Raw genomic sequence first — 21,060 nt, 5'->3', positions numbered from 1 at the left:
TGTTTCAGCCATGCCCACTACCCCCTTTGTTGACTTCCTTTGGTTCTACACTGGTCACTGTGCTTCTGTATGGGAATACAAACTCCAGTGACTACAGGTTAAAAATAAGCAAACTCCTGCTGTTGTTTGCATGGCCACTTATCCTAGGATGGAAGAAAAGAAGCTTAAGAGCTCTTGCTAGGGATGGTTGACTGCCTCTGTCATTTAATGTAATCACATCTGATAGGGATTTCATTTGCTATTAACCCAGGGTAACCAAGGGTGTAAATGGACCTAACATATTATAAAATGTAAAGTGAAATAGAATACCAGCTAAACCAGAAAGCAAACCATTTCTTTTAGCCTGGCAAATAATTATTTGGAAGAGAGTGGCTCAGCCATCTGTGGCTTTGAGTCTCCTGGGTACCTTTTGCTCCTTCTTTCCACTTTTGGGTTGGACAAGTGAGAAGCACCTGCCTCAGCTGCAAGAGGAGCAGAATGGCAGCATGAAGGCAGTGCAGTGCAGTTTGTCACTTCAGGAAGATTGGCACTTCCTGAGAATCGGATTGCAGTCATCAAATTACTTGTAAGCATCAAATTACTTGATGCCATTCCTTCAATAATATTGAAGCAGAGTCAGTGATTAGAGAGTTGCTATATAATATACTAGGCTATGCTGGCTAGGAATGATGGGTGTTGCAGTCCAACACATCTGGAAGGCAACAGGTTTGGGGAGGTTATGATTGAAATTGACTGGCAGGGTTTGGTACCATTCATTTTAAAGTTGGGCTTTAATTTTTGCAGAAAACCTCTGCAATGGGAGACTAAACATCTCTAATTGTAGAACTGCTAAGATGTTTTCATGCCTTTGTTGAAAATGGGGCTCTGATAAGAGGGCTGAAATAAACACTAGGGGTGGCAGATATTTTTGTGGCTTTCTTTTTTACATACCTTTTGGGGAGTCTACACTTTTCTTCTTGGTAGGATGAAAGTAATGGAATGGAGCAAATTGATGCAGATTGAGCAGTAGTTTTCCTCCACCTTATGTGACTCTGGCTGTGTCAACCATTTTGGCACCTCCTAATCTCTCTGTGTCACTCTATGACAGGATTCCCTTAAGTTCATTCTGCCTTAGCAAGTGAAGGTCACATAGCACACTCTTCCTTTCATTTGCCATCTGGCAGTTTATTATTAGCAGTACTGTGAAAAACAGAAATTAGAAACACAGGACCAAAACAGTCTTAGCAAGTTCAGCCATTTTGCTCCACCAAATGAAGCCATTCCTCCTCAGATGGCACCTTGGTCAAGAAAAGGAGGATGCCACTTCCACATTTTACAGATGCATCATTCTGTAACACGTGGTATTACTAGATGTCACAACTTTATAATAACAAGAGCAGATATGCTAAGCTCATCTTGGAATGTAGGAATTGCTATTATACACCCCAAATTAGCACAAACCTGGTATTAATAGATCATCTTGCAACATCAGCAAGCTGGATTTTTAAAGCTTTTACAGTATTTCTTCATCACTATAGGTAAGAATAGATAGGGCTCAGTCTTTATGATGAGTTTCTACCTTCACTACCTTTATTCCTTCCAGAACTTATGAAATGTACGTCTGTATATAGAATTACTGATATATACGACCTGGTATATACGGCTAACAGTTCAGTCCTATACATGTCTACTCAGAAATAAGTTCCACTGAATTCAATAGGGCTCACTTCTGGATATGTTTGCATAGGATTGCAGTCCAAGTTTCAGTTTGTAACAAACCCATTGGGCATTTTTGTCATTTTTTGCTCACGCCACTAAAAGGTGTGAATGTATATTAGAACATGGCCACAAAGATAGAGTATTGCTGCATGGTCAATGTGTGCCTGTCTCAATTTTCCTTTCCTGATCCTAACAGGATTTGGCTTACCTTCCTTTTCTTTGGTCCCTGCGTACTGGCTCTGAACCCGTCTTGCCCAAGATTCCCATGGATCTTGCTTCCTCCATGTCCCATGTTGTAGACCTTTTGTTTCCTCCATGCTCCTTCTGTCAGTTCCCTTGCCTCTGTCTATGGCCCCTTCTGCTGCCTTACCTTAGTCTCCTAACCTGTTTCCCTCTTCCCATGAGTCCTATTCAGTTACAACCCCAGCTTGACAGCACTGTTGGATGGAAATATGTAAATAACTATGAGAGGAAGGATGACATTGGCTGATGATTTCACAAAAGCATTGAAAGCTGTTTTTGCTCTCCTCCATTGCAGTTTCTAGGTAGAAGGGACATTTGAGAGGTTCACCCTGACTATTAGCTCCCTCTCAGCGTTCCATTGTGCCTCTCCCACCTACACCAGCAAAGCATTTCAGTAGGATAAAGTGGACAAACAGACACACTGATACGTGAACAGTAATTATATACAGTTGTGAGGCACTCTGTCCAGGCTCTCAGTTTTTGTGTTATGCTCATGTTGTTTACTGTAAATCTGACTTGGCTGGAAAGGAAACTGTTGAAAGACCAATGTTCTAACCCATGTGGCTCCCATTATACAAGGTGTGCTTGTGTGTGTGTGATAGGTAGTGAACGAACGAAGAGTTGGTCCCATACAAGAATTTTCACTGAAATAACTGAACTGATCCCTATTCCTGTGCAGGTTTGTATAGATCAGCAATGTGTTCCTTTATAGAAGTTGCTTTTGCAAGCTACTGGAGGGGGGAGGTTATTTGTAGCTCAGTCTTTTAATGAATGCATGTAGAGCATCTATTACATATTCAAAATACATGTTACATGTACTATGAAATGTAAATAAATAACCAAAAAGTAGTTTCACAGAAGATTTTAACCTGAGAAACTCATGGAATAGAATATTTAGAAGTGGGCAAGGGTGAAAGGTAGGGAAGAAATATTGAGTATTAACACAAAGGATGTCTGTTTTCAGCCCACCCCCACCCAAACCTTTGTGGGAAAGGGTGTATATTATAGAGGGTCTTCAACCTTACTAGGAAAATAACTTCTGGATGTGTTCTTCCAGTATATTTGCTTATATGCCACTACTCACCAATAGAGTTTTGGTATGTTTACAGGAACAGGTGATTTTCCAGGAGTTTGGGTCTCCAGAAGGTAGTTATCAAAGTGGAGAATTCACAGGCCAACCGTGCCTTCCGGCACATTTTCACTCCTTCCTGATTTGTTTGAAAGCACCACAAAAATGTAGGGGGCAAATTCAAAAGTCTTCTTTCCATTTCCAAAACTTAGAGTGCCGAGCCTCAAATCACGGCAGTCATACTGCCTACCCAGTAGACTGTCAGTACTAATCCAAGATATATGTGGGCTATTAATAGTTGCCCTGGGGTGAAGAAGTATATTCTGTATATGCTCAAGAAACACACTTCTTTTTTTAGTATTTCACAGGTTCTAGGGTAGAGATCTGTTACTGAGAAACTTAGCTCTAATTTTATCCTTGGGAACACTTTCATATTGTAAACTGGAGTTGACCCAGGGAGGGGAAAATATCCACAAGTGACTAATTATAATTGCTATGACCCGTCAGTTTAAGAAAAGAGTCCATGTCTGAAACCTGACTGTCATAGTCAGAAATCTTGTCCTTAAAGGTGATATCCAAAAATCTGATATACCAGTACATCCCCATCCAAATACTTATATTTGTCACATGCATATTATTTCTTTCCTTATCATATTATTTCTTTCCTTATTACCCTGTCATCTGTCCTGCTGCCTTGACTTATTAATTGGAACTTAAGAGCAACACAAAACAGTCAAGAGCTAATGTAAATCTTTCATTATTTAATAAGATATTCTTTGTCATTTTTCTAAAATAGATCTTTTGATGAAAAGTAAACCTGCAAAAACTACTTGGCATCAAGCTATTTGTTTGTTATTAAATACAGTTTGTTTTGTGTCGGTGTGTGGAATTTCCCTATTTAGTGAAAACATATGAAGCTTAGTACACCTCACCCTTATACAGATCTCAGAGATGTTGAATGAGGGAATGTTTTGAAGGGTCCTTATTGTAAGTCACTTCTATTTATTCATCACACACATTGAAACTTGCCCTTCCTTCAAGGATTTCAAGGTGACATACCTGGGTTCTCTATCTGTAGAACAAAAAGTGAGGTAGGTTAGGTCAAAAGGTTTTAACTTGGCTGGGTCCATCTAGTGCACTTTTTGGCTGAGCAGGGCTTCAAACTTGGGATTCCCACATTCTAACCCAGCATTCTAGCCATAGCACCAGTTATCTACTTGTGCTGTAAACTGAAAAAAGCGAGAGGCTAATGACTTCTGCTGCAAATCAAACAGCAAGAGGCTTTCCACTGATATGTGATACTAAACAAAAGGAATGGAAGGTAAATTTCATGAAGAATAAGATTATGACAGTTTATACTAGTTGGAGGGGGGACGACGCTACACAAGTGCACTGTGCATGTGCATAGCTGCTACTGTGCTCACAGTAGCTGCGAAGCACTCACAAGGAGGCTTACTTGTATGAAGAGTTTTCAGCTGTCACAGCCATGACGATTATGGCAACCATGTGTATGTCTTCTACTTCTGTTAATTAAGCACCACCTCTGCATACATACCATTAGGCCTTGAGCTGGGCATTCACACACTTTCATGACACCTTTGTGCAAGCCGCTGGTCCGTGAGACCTGGATCAAATATACTCTCAAATAAGGTTGAGTTGAATATTCCCCACCACCACTTTTGAGAGTGTCGCCTGTGACAGTGGAGGATTATATTCAGTGACTTTCCTGGGGCAGGTGAATTCTAAGAACTTTGGGAAGGATAGGCTTACCTTTTGAAAGATGGGGTGTCTGAGGTTCCCACCTTCCCCCCCCTTTTTTTAGCAAAAAAACCCATTGCCACTTCAAGCAGCAGCTTGTGTCTCTGCAGTTGCTCAATGGCATTCGCTTTCTAATTTGGGACCCAGTGCCCCATGGGAACGAAGTCACCTGTCCCAAATTACAACACAAATATTTTTTTCTGTTCTTAAAAAACAGGGGGGGGGGAAGCAGAGGTGAGACCTTAGCCACTTCGGCTTTAAAGGTAAGTCCAGCCTAACTTAAAAAGTTCATAGATTTTGCTACCACAAAAATTACTCTCCCCGAAATGCTTGTAAAAATTCTGAATACTTTGGCCTATCACTAGTCTCAAACAGCATCTTTTGTCAGTTTCTTCTTTACTGCATAATTACTATTGGCTGTGCTTTCCTTAGCTTTGGTCTAGCCCACTAACAATAAATGCTAATTAATAGATCGTCAATGTGAACTAGGAATGCAGGTCATATCTACCTGCCAGGGTAGAATTTTAGGCCAGTCCTCCTTTGGAAGAGTAAACCAAGAGTCAAGGGCAGTGCTGAATCTGGAGTGGTGGGATCAGCAACAGTAACAACTGTGTAGATTACAAAGGTCAACACAACTCTACAGTGCCTAACATTTTTAAAACACCAGCCCTTCTCAAGGGCAAAACTTGTTTGATTTTGGGTGTTGTTTTTAGATTTGTCAATCAACACCCTTATCTTTCTATGAAAATAATCCACATACCTACATGTCATTTTCTTATGTCTATACTGTCAAAAAGAACAAATTTGTTTCTTAACAGACAAATAAGTAATTGGATTTGTGACAGAATTGTCCACTGGGACTAACAAGCCTAAAACTAACTCCCTGTATGTGACAACTTCAGAAAAAGGACACCACTTGCTATGTAGAAGATATACTATATAGGTGAAGACACCTACTCCGTGTGATGTGAGGAAACCCCCTCCCCCCCAATCCTGAGTCAGGGTGGGAAGAGCAGTTTCGCATGTCATTTGAGACAGGCAAAAGCAGCAGAATAGAAACTAGAGCTACTTATACCTGCAGGGTGGGTGACAGGTCTGCTCTACACGTTGAAAGTGGGGTGGGGCACAGTCACTGTGAAAGCTGGGAGAAAGGTGTGTCCTAGTTGTGCAAGAAGAAGCAACCCAATTTAATGGAGCGATGGAGGGGATTCCCCACATGATCATGGGGTCAGATGAAGTGGTAATCAGGAGCTCTGTTGTAGTGGCAACAGTAGTCTCAGCCCATGGAAGCATGCCTAAGAGAGGTGGTTCTGTTGTCAAAGTGAGATAGGGACATCTTCCCCAGGTCCTGAAAGACCTAGAGCAATTCTGGAAAGAATGAGGAAGAAGGCATTTTCAGCTTCGATGCTACTACTAAAGGGAGTGAGGAGCAACAGGGCTCCCACCTGACCCAAAACAGCCTGGGAGGTGGAGAAAGAGGCTGCATGTTTGAGAAGTTCTCTAGCTGACGTCTTTAGCATGTATGCTGTGAGTTGTACAGCACCCCCTTTACGACCCCTGTCTCCCAAGTTCTCTGGCATGTTTAGAGGATTTGGGAGCAAACCTTTGCCAGGGAAGATACTCATCAGAGGACCAAAGGCACCTGCTCCTTGTGAGTAGATTTGTGGGTGCCTGATTGGATAACAAAAGGTAAATGTCTGTGTATAGCAACTCAGATGTATATGTCCATAAGCTGGAGCAAAGACTGTAAGAGAGCAATTAACACAGCAAAGCTCTGAGGAGAGACCGAGGGTACATATGCATGCTGTCACCTCTCTCTCTTCCTGGTTTATCAGTTGCAGCCAAGTCTGCACTGTCATTGTCTGTAGCTGGAATTTTCCCTCCTCCTGAGTAGACCCTTCCTCCTGATTAGACCCTTCCTCCTGAGTAGATGAAAGAGTTTTCTGGCAGGCAGTCCAGCAGCAACTCTTGAGTCTTCTTTCTGGTTCATCATTCCCAGTGCTCTGGAGAGCGGTGGGGTGAGGGAGAAATGGGGAGAAAGGCTGGGCTTGGAATGGGGTCAGGGGGTTCCGTCGGGGACCAGGCAAAGCATTCCTGTGATGGGGCTCTTCAGGTTGCCCCATGTCGTCTGTGGGAGTAGGACTTAACTGTAGAATCCCAATCCTCGCCGAAGTAGTCTCCCCTGGAGTTACGTTGGCCTGGGGGACTGACACCACGCAGGAACTGCTATTATTGTGAAAATATGCTAATAAACATAGAGTTATATTTAATGTAGCAGCCCTTTCTGCATGGCTGTTTGGGAACTGACTCATACATGCCTTAAATAAGGGGTGCAGAACAATTTTGGGGTGGAGGGCCAAGTTGCCCCCCACCCTGCGACCCACAAGCCAGATGACATCAGGGCGTGTGATTCCACCCCCTGTTGTCACACCCTCTTTGTTGGCAGCAAGGTTGGGATTCTTCAGTGCACAGGGACAAGTGACTGCTCTTCCTTGCATGTAGACGAATCCCAACCCCTGTTGCCTCTCACCCTGTTGTTACCCCTGAGATCGGAGATAGCAGCAGGGATGAGAGGCAGTGGGACTCAGCTGCGCAGAGGGAAGAGCATTCACTTTTCTCTGCATGAGGGGAGTCTTAGCAGTGGAAATGTCCAGCAGCAGGGGCTATCTCAGATCTCAGCCCTCCAAGGGGTTTCCTCTAGGGGGCAGGGTTTGGAACCTAAGCCCTGCCCCCTAGAGAAACCCCAGGAGGTAACGTGGGCTAGATTGGGGTGCCCTGCAGGCTGGATTAGGTCCATGGGCTGGTGGTTCTGCAGCCTTCTCTTAGATTGTAGGCAAGAGTATGATCAGAATTAGTGGTCATTGAAACAGTTGCGCAACTGGTTCACTGCAAATTAGAAGTTCGCAGTTATTTCAGAAATCAGATATACTCCTTAAGATGCTAGAGGTTGTATGAATTGGCCCTGTGAATGTCAAAGTCAAAGAATACCTTATGTAAAACAAGGCCACATAGGAAAGAACTACATTCCAGCTTAGGGCAACTCATTAAATACTGACCATGAAAGAACATTCTTCGCTAACTCGGTTGATTTTCTCATAGAATCACAGAGTTAGAAGGGATCTTGAAGATTCTCTCCCTCGCTGTCCGACTTGGTTCTTTTTGTTACTTTATTAACTTTCAGGCAGGAATTGAACAAAAACAATTTATATATGTGCCACTGCAAATTCATATCAACAGAAGATGTTCTCTACTCTTTTGAACTGGATTCCAAACACAGAGAGGAGGGTAGAGCCACAAAGACTGGTTTAGGGAATTTATGTTGTTGGCGGCCCAAACTCTTTAATCAGAATAGTTGGGTGCAATCCAGTGAATGTTAGTCGTGCCTGCATCCAATTAAAATCAGTGGAATAATTCACATAACTGTGGGCTAGGCCTACCTTTCTCTGGATTGTAAATGTGTAAAGCTCAACTATGTAGATAATGATCACGTGAAAACTGCAGTCATAAATTCATTAGCACATCATGTAAGGCTCCTATCCAGTAATTCTCTGATTGCTACCAATGATGCCAAAGCCCATGCCCAGAATTGCAGGTTAACCAGCAGCTGTTTTCATAGGAACTTGAACATGGGGATAGCAAGGGAAACTCTGAGCAGATTGCCAGTTACATCTTTTTAGTTCCCACAAAGTAGCATCTTGTATGGAGATCTAATACTGTTCTTATCTTGAGGCTCCTTTGGATATTTCAGCCCATAGTAGCCCTTTAAAATAAAAACATGGCATCTTCCAGTTTCTCAAACTTCTGTTGTAATTGCAAACGATCGGCTTATCTATCTAGAATCCTGGAAAAGTGCAGATATGGAAACTTGCCAAGTTAGCACAGATTCTTACAAAGAGAATAGGAATTATGCTTCATTTCAGTTAAAGGACACATGACTGTAGTAGCAGAAAGTCTCTTAAGGACTGAAAACTTCAATATCTATTACTGTTCAGTATGAGAAAAAAGATGTTCGTACAACCAGATTTTTCCTATCAAAATGTGCATCTATCCCATAATTGCTTTGTACAATGGAACAGTCCTTAAAGATGAGCAGAAAGCCATCATGGGCATCTTTCCATTCTTATTCTGTGTATCCCTGTCTGCCTTTACTAAGTCCTAGAGAAACCTGAATTCAACATCTAACCTGAGACACATTTGCCACACCAATTGCAAAATTCTCTGCTTGTTGTTGTTCAGTCGTGTCCGACTCTTCGTGACCCCATGGACCATAGCACGCCAGGCCTTCCTGTCCTGCGCTCTCTCCCGGAGCGTGCTCAAGTTCACATTCATTGCATCGGTGATGCTGTCTAGCCATCTCATCCTCTGCCGTCCCCTTCTCCTTTTGCCTTCAGTCTTTCCCAGCATCAGGGTCTTTTCCAGAGAGTTTTCTCTTCGCATTAGGGGGCCAAAATATTTCAGCTTCAGCTTCAGTATCTGTCCTTCCAATGAGCACTCAGGGTTGATTTCCTTTAGGATTGACTGATTTGACCTTCTTGCAGTCCAGGGGATTCGTAAGAGTCTTCTCCAGCACCACAGTTCGAAAGCATCAATTCTTCTGTGCTCAGCCTTCCTTATAGTCCAGCTCTCACAGCCATACATTACTACTGGGAAAACCATAGCTTTGATTAGACGGACCTTTGTCGGCAAGGCGATGTCTCTGCTTCTTACTATGCTGTCTAGGTTTGCCATAGCTTTCCTCCCAAGGAGCAAGCGTCTTTTAATTTCATGGCTACAGTCACCATCTGCGGTGATCTTGGAGCCCATGAAAGTAAAATCTGTCACTGCTTCCATTTCTTCCCCTTCTATATGCCAGGAAGTGATAGGGCCAGATGACATGATCTTCGTTTTTTTAATGTTGAGTTTCAAACCAGCTTTTGCACTCTCCTCTTTCACCCTCAACAAGAGGCTCTTGAGATCCTCTTCGCTTTCTGCCATTAGGGTGGTATCGTCTGCATATCGGAGGTTGTTGATAATTCTCCCAGCAATCTTAATTCCGACCTCTGATTCATCCAACCCGGCATTTCTCATGATGTACTCTGCATATAAGTTAAATAAGCAGGGAGACAATATGCAGCCTTGTCGTACTCCTTTCCCAATTTTGAACCACTCGGTTGTTCCATGTCTGGTTCTTACTGTTGCTTCTTGACCCTCATACAGGTTTCTCAGGAGACAGGTAAGGTGGTCTGGTACTCCCATCACTTTAAGAATTTGCCACAGTTTGTTGTGATCCACACAATCAAAGGCTTTAGCGTAGTCAATGAAGCAGAAATAGACGTTTTTCTGGAATTCTCTTGCTTTCTCCATGATGCAGCAAATGTTGGCGATTTGATCTCTAGTTCCTCTGCGTCTTCGAAACCCAGCTTGTACTTCCGGTAGTTCTCAGTTCGCATACTGCTGAAGCCTAGCTTGTAGGATTTTGAGCATCACCTTGCTGGCATGTGAAATGAGCGCAATTGTGTGGTAGTTTGAACACTCTTTGGCGTTGCCCTTCTTTGGAATTGGAATGTAAACTGACCTTTTCCAGTCTTGCGGCCATTGTTGAGTGTTCCAAATTTGTTGGCATATTGAATGCAGCACTTTAACAGCATCATCTTTTAGGATTTTAAATAGCTCAGCTGGAAGACTGTCATCTCCGCTAGCTTTGTTGTTAGTAATGCTTCTTAAGGCCCACTTGACTTCACTCTCTAGGATGTCCGGCTCAAGTTCAGTGACCGCACTATCATGGCTATCAAGGACATTCAGATCTTTCCTGTATAGTTCTTCTGTGTATTCTTTCCACCTCTTCTTAATCTCATCTGCATCTGTTAGGTCCCTGCCTTCTTTGTCCTTTATCATGCCTGTCTTTGCACAAAACGTTCCCTTGAGATCTCCAATTTTCTTGAAGAGATCTCTAGTCTTTCCCATTCTGTTGTTTTCCTTGATTTCTTTGCATTGTTCATTTAAGAAGGCCTTCTTGTCTCTCTGCTACACTAGTTCAAAACCAGGGCATTTTGTTTTTCCTCTCTCCTAGAAACAGTCATAGTAATAAGACATTCTATTTTCTGACAATGTTTTCTCATAAGTGACTTAAAATTTTGTCATTAAAACAATAAAAACAAAATATTTTTTAGCAATGAAAATATAAAGTGAGCATTTCTAAAATGTTATCTGTCTAACCGTGGGGACTGTTTCCTGCCTAATCCACATCCAGATGTTCTGCCTACTTCAGTCATAATAAACGGACAATGTTAAACTCTTGAAGGAAACTTCAGAATTCCATTGCTGCTTGTTAAGTATTACCTATTTCTACTACTTATAGATGCTGAATGAAAAATGTAAATAATCTTTGAAATATGCTAGTATTAGTCCTATTTCAGTGCTTTCAATTTTTGAAACAGTACAAACTAAATGTTTTAAATTCTTACAATTGTCTTAGACTGCAATCCTGTACCCACTTACCAGGGAGTAAGTCCCACTGAACTCAACAGGATTGACTTCTCGGTAAATATGTATAGCATTGCACTGTTAATTCTTGAAGCAATGTCTCAAAATCTTTTGAACTCACAGTATTAAAAGGGCCAGTTCCCACATGCATATTCATCATTTGTTCACCAAAGCATCAGTAATAACTTGCATGTGCAAATCAACCATCACAGATTAATCTCTAAAAACAACAACATCTTGTGGCATCTAAAGAGTAATGAATTTATTGTGGCATAAGCATTCATGGATTCCATCTGATGAAGCAGACTCTAGTCCACAAAAGCTTATGCTATAATAATTTTGTAAGCCTTTAAGGTGCTATCTTCATTGCTCTTGTTTCAACAGACTAATGTGACAACCCTTCTGGAGATTAATCTTTCCTATCACCTGGAGTCAACTCTAGAACAATATTTTCAATGGAAATAGTTCACAGTCAGGTGAGCTTCATCAAGTGTTAATTATGTGTGGTTCTAGAAAAAAAGTGTGGCTCTAGTAAAATGTGCCTACGGATTGTAGTAGAAATTATGATAATATCCAGAACCCTTTAAGGAGGTTATATATAGAAGAAAGGACAATGAGCATTTTATCAGAGAATACCAGATTTTGCAAACAACTTCCAAATATCCTTTTTAAAGTAAGATTAAATGTTTTGGGATGACGTGTTGCACAAATCTACAAAAAACATAAAGAGGAATACGCATCACCTCAATTTCTGAAGGTTTACTCCAACCAGTGAAACTTATGCTACCAAGCTGGAATCGGAGGGAATGCTCCTATCCTCCTTTCCAGACATCTTCTGATACCCAGTTGAGAAATTATCAGTTTTGTAGTATTATGTCTATAGAATTTTTTAAAATATCAAATTGGTTATCAGGATCAGCTGATAAGAAGTGTCCTAATTCTATTTGGAGGACTGTGTCTAGAAGTCCTAATTGCAAAATACAGAAGTGGGTGGGGAGGGGAGGAAATTGTCATTTACTTAAGTGAACGTGACTTGCCACATCAGCAGCTGCTCCTTATGTACATTTATATTTGCCTTTTTCTTGATAATGCTATTCAGTTTGTTTTCTACGTGTAGTTTTACATAAACAGCCAGCAATGAAACTTGGCACTATTGGTTTTCCTCAACCCAATGAGGGAAACCTCAGCGGGTCATGCAGCTTGGCAGAAATGGGCACATATAACTAGAGCAAGGAGTCTGCTATTGCAGTGTTATATTGCACTTTCAATTCCAAAGGTGTCCCTCCCCCTAAACCACATATCCATTTTAAGTTGCTGATAAGTCCTAATGACCAGGTTTGGATGAACAGCATGGAAAAGAAGCCACCATGGCTTCTTTCCCTAGCCCTGGACGTGCTGCTTGAATGCCTGCAATTTCCCTAATTACCTGCGCCACAGTGCAGTTTGCTGAGTTGTCCAAACCCAGTGAGGTGCCTGGTGGGGGTGGCTTCCAAACTACCCCACAACCCCTACAATAAGCCATGGGTTGTGCGGTGGTTTGGAAGCCACTCCGCTGCGCACCTCGCCAGGTTCGGGCGACACAGCAACCCGTGTTGCGGCGTGGGCAATTAGGGAAATGGTGTGTGTGCGAACGGTAAGTGCGGAGCTTACCATGCTGTCTTCTTTTCTTCCACTGATTGTCCAAACCTGGCCAATGTGTTTTAATATAGGTGCATTTTAACCATGCTGTGTATGTGTGTCTGCTATTCTTTTTGGAAAGCTAAAGTTTGCTTATAAGGTAGTAATCCTTCCCAATTTCATAGGAAAAGACTTTAAAACCAAGCATGACTATCACAAAAAGAAAACAGTTGTCATTTTACTTGCATCCTGGGGATTCTGTCATTTGCCTTTGGATTCGTTCTTCATTTTGTACATATGTATGTTGAATAAAATTTTGACCGGCTCTATCTACTACAAAAACATGCTTTAGTTTCTGTCCATGACATAAAGATATTCCATGTGTACATGAATACTGATAATATGGTATGTTTCAGATTTTATATATGAAGCTTATGCAAAAACCCTTTAACAGGATACAACTCTACTGGTGGTATATACCTTGCTTATATTTAAATAAGGTATTCCTGTGTTTAGTTGTGATCTTTTTTTTCTTTTTTTTACAGAGATGTTTCTTTTGCACATGTGTAGTTTTACAGGATTTTGAACAAAGGAGCCTCAATCAGTAATTGATCTAACCTATTGCTTTTCCATGGCCTCATGCTTTGTACTGTGGTCTACTGTGGTCTTTTCTTTTTTTAAGGTTATCTGAAATGTTATGGGATGCAGGTATCAAGTTTTCATCAGGCTCGAGTAGTGTTAATCTGATGTATTACTACTCAGTCACATACAATCATTTAGTTTATTCTTTGCATGACTGCTAAATCTCCAATGCTAATTGATGCAGATGGTATCATATTTTTGCAGCAGTTGAAAGAAGGGTGACATATTGTGCCATGTTGTAGTGACTCTTGCTTTATTGAGAAATGGTTTGCTTTACCAGGACTGCTTCTTGCATTATGTTCACAGCATGGGAAAGACTGCAGTGTGGGTCCTTCCTATGTCTGGCAGGTAATGTGAGAAGCCTAGGGCCACATGGGAAGAGCCTGTACTACAGCTCCTCCCAGTTTCAGCACTGCCAGAGTTGCCTGGAGGGGCAATGCTGATATAGGCACTTTCCGCACGGCCCCTGGTTTCTCGTGTTACTAGAGCAGTGCAGGAAGGAACCACACTCCGGTGGCTTGCACACCGCAAACTTAATGTGAGAAGAAGTGGAGTGCAGAAACTGATGCGGTGTGAATAGAGCTCTGGTTGGATGTGTGCAGTTTTATTGGGAAATGAAATAATCTATTAACCAATCTCATTGAAGTATGTAAGTGGCTTGATGCCTCTGTTTAGTGCAGTGTACATACCAGAATATATTCTGATATAGGAGGTGCAGCAAAGTTTCTGAACTTGATTTGCTGCAGCTGCTCTTCTGTGGCTAATGCTACAAGACATTTACCAGCTGCCCCCATAGTCTAGATCCTCAAAAATAGCCAACTGGTATCATTTGGGTTGGCAAATTTTCTTCATATTTTTTGTGAGCAACTCTGCCTGCAGATGTTAAAGCTAGTGTGTATTATCATGCAAAGCAACTTTATTCATCCCATTGCCTTGGTAGATGTAAATATATGGAATAATTCCATATATGTATTTGTGTGTGTTTATGATGTCTTACATGCAAATAAAGACTTTGATTAGTTCTTGTAACAAATGCTTTATTAAGCATAAAGGAGCTTAAGCTGTTCTATTAAGGACCTGGAGAGAGGAGCTAAGTGAGCCCTTTGGGATAGAGTTTTGATTTGATTGTGGGAATTTTATGTTTTTTCTCCTCCCCAGAGGCTGTGGGGTGGGATTAGTTGGATAAAAGTATGCATTTATGCAGTAAAAGTGTTGAAGTAGGTGAAACTATGGTGCGTTCTTCCAACATTTTGAGGGTCAGTCACCCGGCTTGCTGGGAAGCATGGTGTTGTTTAATAGTGGTGTGCAGCTTCTCTTTCTGTATTAGATTTTTGCTGAGGCTCCTTGCACTAATACTGATTGTCAGTGTGGATGCACTTCTTGCAGTGATGACTGATTGGACTTTTCTCAGTAGCATCGCTTTTTACTATTTTGCCTTGACTTGTTCATTCAGCTTGTGGCGGCACTGCAATAGAGAGGACTAGTGTGAGTCCTTTCTTTCCACAACTCATGGGCATTCACGTAGCGGGGATATCTGTAGTTAGCATTGCTCTTCCATCATACTGCTGCAGAGACACCCTTGAGTGGATGTATGAACCAGGATTATATCTCCATCCTTAATTTTCTTTCCCTCCTTTTAATGTAATGTTATTGTGCACAGTATAGCAATCTCCTATTGCATTGATAATGGGCCTCAATTTCCCTCCTTTTCATACTTTCATTGTATTCTAGCACTTTGGGCATTTGGAGCTGTTCAGGAACTCAGGTTATCTCTTTTGTATTTGATTGGCTAAGGATTTCATTGAACAGAATGCACCACTGGGGCATTCTTAGCTGGCAAACACATAACATTGTCCTGAGTCACATTAACCTTATTGCATGCAAGGCTGTTACATTTGGGAATGCAATCTTTGCCAAGCCACGCCCCCCATTATTTTTGGTCTTTCGTGTTGCATTGGCAAGTTCTGGAGTGGTGATCAATTCCGAGACCTTTGGGAAACTTGATTGCCACTCCAGAGATAGCTGGGGAAACACGGAAGTGCTCCAGAGAAAGAAGCCTGTTTCCAAAGGAGCCACTGTATCAAGGCAACATTTGTATGAGTGCAAATGGGTACAAGGTGTTTCTGTGTATAAATGGTGCGTGAGTAATTTGAATGGTGTGTACATGGAATGTGTGTACATCAGAAGGAGGGTGGGGGTGGCTGTGGCCCCACTCATTTTAAGCTGTGCCTCTTCCTGCTGCTGTCATGTGGCCCTTGACATCTGTCAGGGTGGAACTTGAGCCCATAGAGCCCCAGAGCAGTTCTGATTCTGAGGATGAGCAACAACCCATGGGAGAGGAGCTCGCCCATCGCTCACAGGCACAGTGGCAGGGAGAGATTCCTCCTGCCTGCGTTTCCCAGAGAGATAATGACCCTGGCTGCGAGAGAGCGGGGGAGGGGGCCTTGCTGGATGCACGGCGCAGATGCAGGGAGCGGCGCCAGATGGAGGGCGCCGAGAGGAGGCGCTCTGCTTGCTTGGCGCTAAAACAACGGTTGCGTCCCGAGGACCCAAGGGTAAGAGGAAGGACCTCTCCATAACCCATAAGTTCAGAGTCTTCCCGCCCTCCTCCTTCAAATGGGGACCAACTGCCTTACCTGGAGCTTAGGCTACTCTGCTAACTACCCCAGTGCAGTTCCTTACTTAGACGCTGGTGATTAGCATCTGAAAGAGTCATTAAGTCATTAAGAGTCATTAAGTCATTAAAAGGAATAAAGCCTTGGAAAGAATCCTTTTCATCTGTGTCTTGAGTTGGCTGTTGGAGGGGCCTGTAAGAGTCAGCTTTCCTGGTGCAAAACTGGCCCTCAGGCCAAAATACTTTCGCCATGCCTGTTGTAAAGGTATGGTTGTCTTTGGTTCTGGATATAGTGGATGGGATGTCACAACATTATAGTACTATTACCTTTTAATATAACAACATTATTTCTGTAATGGAATTATTAATATTGCCTTAGCTATTTCTTAAAAGAATTTATAAATTTCCCTTCATTTTCAGAGATACAAGGGTGTTATGGAATACGTATGACTAAAGACAAAGTAAAATAGAATACAATCATCAAAGCAATTAAGAGGTAGCCAATACATTAAGACAAATAATACAACTTAAAATGCCTGGGCAAAGAGAACAGTTTTAACCTGGCACCAGAAAGATTGCAGTGCCATTGTTGGTCCCAGACTCTACAGGAAGGGTGTTCCAAAATCTGGACAGCACAGCTTTTCATGATGCTGGTGAAGCTATTTAGATTTGCAGAATTCTATCCATATTTTGGATTATCCAGAAATGTTTACAGCAGAATTTCTATTATCCGAAACAAAACACTATGTACTTCTATGTTATCATTTCTGCTTTGAATAAATCAGGAAATTATGTACAATTATGGATGTCCATAGATATAATGAAGTAGGTACCTTACACAAGGCATGTAGGTTTAGTTTCTTTTAAAAAACTGAATCATTTTGTGTGCAGCACACGTTGTGGATGCTGTCAAAATCTTACTGAATGCTTTAGTTTTGTATTGTTTGACCTGAGTAGTTGAAGCAATAAAATACGTGAAGGCTTTCAATCCAATACTAAAGAAATCTCAGTTCACATTGGTGTATCAACGTTATAATTAATGTTGATGATTAGCTTTTAATACTAAATGTTTGATTGATAAATTACTTGTGCAGTGACCCATTTCTACATTTTTTTTACTTTGGCTGTTTAACACTAGCAGTTCAAAAATAAATTTTGCTATCACACATACAGCTACGTGTTGTGGAGAGTATAAGTGAGTCACTTTCTGAAACTCGCAAGGCATGAAGAACTTGATGAGGGACAGACTGGGGCCCATTCAGTGTAACTTAATCCAGAGAACAGATAAATTCTTTTCAAAGTCAAAGCTAGGAATGAGTTCTTTCCCAATATACAAATGTTACGCCACCGTATAAATGGCCGATTGATTTAAGGGCTTCCTTTCTGTTGGGTTCTAAATCATGACCAGATTTGAGACAGCTAAGGCTTTAAGGTAAAAAAAAAAAAAAAGTCTAGTAATAACTTCAGTTTAACTAAAATTATTCCACAAAACCTTTCCTGGACCATAATGTTGTCTTTTCTCTTCTGCCTACCATCAGTTAACCTTCCCAACTCCATCCTTACTTCCTCCTTTGTTAAGGTCTGTCTTCTCCCTTTGACTTTGACTCAGAGAGTAAGTCCTCTTGGCAGTATGTAGAATAGGACATTGGTGTACAGAGAGTGGTCTAGTTTAGTGTGATTCACTGGGTTCAACCACTACAGTTGTCAGTCTTCCTTCTAAACCAGTTGTGGGTTGGAAGGATCCCCTTCCTCCCATATCCCAAAAGAGCAGATGTTGCCCATATAATTCTACCGGCCTATTTAGCTCACATTTACTTTAGTTTACCCTAGGTATAGAATGAACCACCTTGGTCATCTGACTCACCTTGTGTTGCTCTTTCTGTTCTGGCCCTCATGAGGGAAACCTGAACCTTCCCTTCTTTTATTTATTTAAAATATTTCTGGACTGCCTTTCAGGGCAGGAGCCCTTCTTCCAGAAAATTTCATTTCAAGTTGTGCAGTATTTGAGCCCATCCATACTGGAACATGCTTACTGAGGGCCTTTTCACACATGCATGCATACACATTCTTTGATTTCTCATCACTTGGTCACTCAGCACTTGATGACTTGTTGCAGAATGTGTGAACTCCATCAAAAAACATATTGCCTGGGATGATTTGAAAGTTCTATCAGTGGTCCCTAAATCTGTGATGGTTCATCCACATATGCAAGTCATCACTTGATACTCCAGTCATTAGGTGATGAAGCAGCCCACAGTAACTAAGGTAGTATATTTCTTTTCTTTTCCTGTTTCCCAGCTGCCTACTAGCCATGCACAGTAATTATTACTAGTAGTAATAGGATTAGTAAATTGAGACAATATGGAATATTTAATTTCAAAAATTAAAACAAAATTGGCGTTCCTTTTTTTGTTGATTTGCTTAAATGCATTTTCTACCGAATTGTCAGTGGCTTCTTTTCCAGAGCGCGATCCAGATGGCATTACTTATTCCCTTGCATTCATTTGGGTGCCCAGCGTTCTCCAGTGAAGTAGTGAATGGTGAGCAGCGGAGCATGTAACTGTTCGGTGCAAAGCACTCCAAGCACTCCTCATTAACTTTCACAGATATGAGGGCTTGTTCTAGTGCAGCTTTGATGAAATGACCATACCTATAGCCATACTCTATATTCACCAAAAAGAAATATTGTAGAGTGCATATTTTTATTTCTCAGAAATTGAATTGCAGGTCCTGGTTTGTGTATGCTTTCAGAGTTTTCTGAAAGCAGTCATAATTTATTTATCATTAAACTGCAGTATAGAATCATAGAATAGTAGGGTTGGAAGGGGCCTACAAGGGGCCTACATTAATGTCAATTGAGGTCATACTCATAAATGTAGCTTCAGTTGTCTTGCTAAACTGGCAGTGCTTTAAAAGCAACGTCATTGTTTAGCACTTATCCGGGCACAGCATGTTTTGATCTGTATAGGGAATATTTTACAAAGTGGAGGCCTCAGAAGAAGGCCTCCATTTCTTCTCCTTATTGTTTATGAAACATAAACAATAAAGAAAGGAAAGGGCAGCTGTTTTCTATTAGTTTTTAATCTTGAGCACTTCTCTGTCCTCTAATGTTATGGGACATTTTGGCTGCATATGAGACACCGTGGCTTATAATATTACAAATGTCCTGGTTACGTTTTACCATTTTTAAAAAGTAAGAAGAAAAATCTGGTAAGATATATAAATTCTCAGACACTGGGATTGAAATACAAGGCTCGTTGACCTGTAAAGGGCAGTTATTTATAAGTGATTGTGTTAAGAGACATAGAATCATAGAATCGTAGAATAGTAGGGTTGGAGGGGGCCTACAAGGTCATCGAGTCCAATCCCCTGCTCAGTGCCCCCCTAACATGTTGGGTTAGGGACCTCTGTGGTCCGACGATAGCTTTTCAGTGATACTCTGCAGTAGCCCTAGTGCTGGGATAGGTAACTTTATGCCCCCCCAGATGTTTTGGACTGCAACTCTCATAAATTCCAGTCAGAATAGCCAATGGTCAAGGATTATGGCACTTGTAGTCCAAAGCATCTGGTGGCACAAGATTGCCTACCTGTCTCCCAGCGACTTGGGGGCTCCTACAGTGTCATTCAGCCATCATGCAAGTGGTGCTGGTGTGGGAACTTTGATACTACCATAGTGGCATGGCATAGCTGCAGTATCCTGGAAAAACAGAAAGTAGCCCCTGGGAGTGTGACTGGCAGTGTTGCAATTGACCTGTGTATGTTTTCAGCTGTTTATCTCACACATTTGCTGGATAGAATCCATGACAAGTAACAAACCCTCACACTAACCCCACCCAGAGCACTTTGAATGGTTTTAAATGTATTTGCAATATTTCAGAATGTGTCACCAACCATGTGTTCATCTGCTTAGCTACAAAATACATTCATAATAAACAATTATATATTTGGATTGTTTTAAGTAAAGGTTTTTGAGAAAATCTTAATATTTTTGATTTTTCACTGTGTTGAATTATTTTATTGCTTTCAAACTACAAATGTATATTAATTTGTAGTCATTCATCAATCCTGAATCACTCATTACTCTCATTATGAACAATTACTATCATGTAGTTCTGGGTTTTATTTAAAATCAGGAATATTAAATTGAAGCTGTCCAGGCCATTTGTAACACAGAGGTATACCCCTCAACTGGCACTGGAGCCCATACCAGCATTGTAACCCAGTAACTCCAGTTATAGAAAAGAGAGAACCACTGGTGTAATGGACCAGGAATACAGGGTGGGGTGGGATGCAGCTCCAGTACTTTGTAGAATAGAAACAATGACATAATCTGCTGGAGTGGTATTTGCTGGTGTTGTAAACTTGTGGTGTTGGAGGGCACATCTGGCCTGGAACATGATCCCTTCGTTAGGCAGGCTCAGACAATGACTAGTCCATGCTCACCCACTGAACTTCATGACTGATCAGAGATGTGAACCTGGGTCTCCCCAGACACACCCACACACCCAGACACACACACAGTGGCCTATGGATCCACACAGCTGCTTGAATTTTTGGACTCTTCTTGGAGTGTGGCTATGAGGGTTGTCATGAGGAGCTCTTGCACTTCAAAGTTTAGCACTACACCACTGGAGAGAATGCACAATGCAGTGCAATGCACAATGATACCCATGCTGTTGTTCAAGCTGGCAAATAGCTAAGACTTTGCATGTGACTTAGGTGAGGAGCCTTCTGCTTTGGCCTGGAAGTTGTATCAGCCATAGGGCAAATAGGACTTTTTTTGTAAGTGCTGACATGCCAGCATCCTTTGGCAGAATACTCAGGTACCACATGCTTCTAGCCCTATCCTAGCTGGCCAGGCAGGTCTACAATATAGAGAAGATACATATCTGGTGAATAAAGAGCATAGGAAGAGCACTGCTGAACCAGACCAAAGGCCTATCTAGTCCAGCATTCT

At 41.6% G+C, this 21,060-nt stretch overlaps 1 protein-coding gene across 2 annotated transcripts in view; it reads left to right on the top strand.

Annotated features, from left to right (window-relative positions):
• Positions 1-21,060, top strand: part of IRS1 (insulin receptor substrate 1) — a 66,057-nt gene that overhangs the window by 20,515 nt on the left and 24,482 nt on the right. Inside the window, exon 2 of one of the 2 annotated variants that reach the window (XR_014788896.1) lies at positions 11,615-11,706. The exons of the other annotated variant lie outside the window; for it this stretch is intronic. The gene's annotated coding sequence lies outside the window, so the exon portion shown is untranslated. The remainder of the gene's footprint in view (positions 1-11,614; positions 11,707-21,060) is intronic. 2 annotated transcript variants of the gene reach the window in all.

Source organism: Heloderma suspectum, chromosome 3 (assembly GCF_057233095.1).
Source record: "Heloderma suspectum isolate Gila_16-S chromosome 3, 16-S_ref, whole genome shotgun sequence".
Classification (NCBI taxonomy): Eukaryota; Metazoa; Chordata; class Lepidosauria; order Squamata; family Helodermatidae; genus Heloderma; species Heloderma suspectum.
Note: the sequence above shows the minus strand (reverse complement) of the source record. Positions and strands in the feature narration are given on the sequence as shown.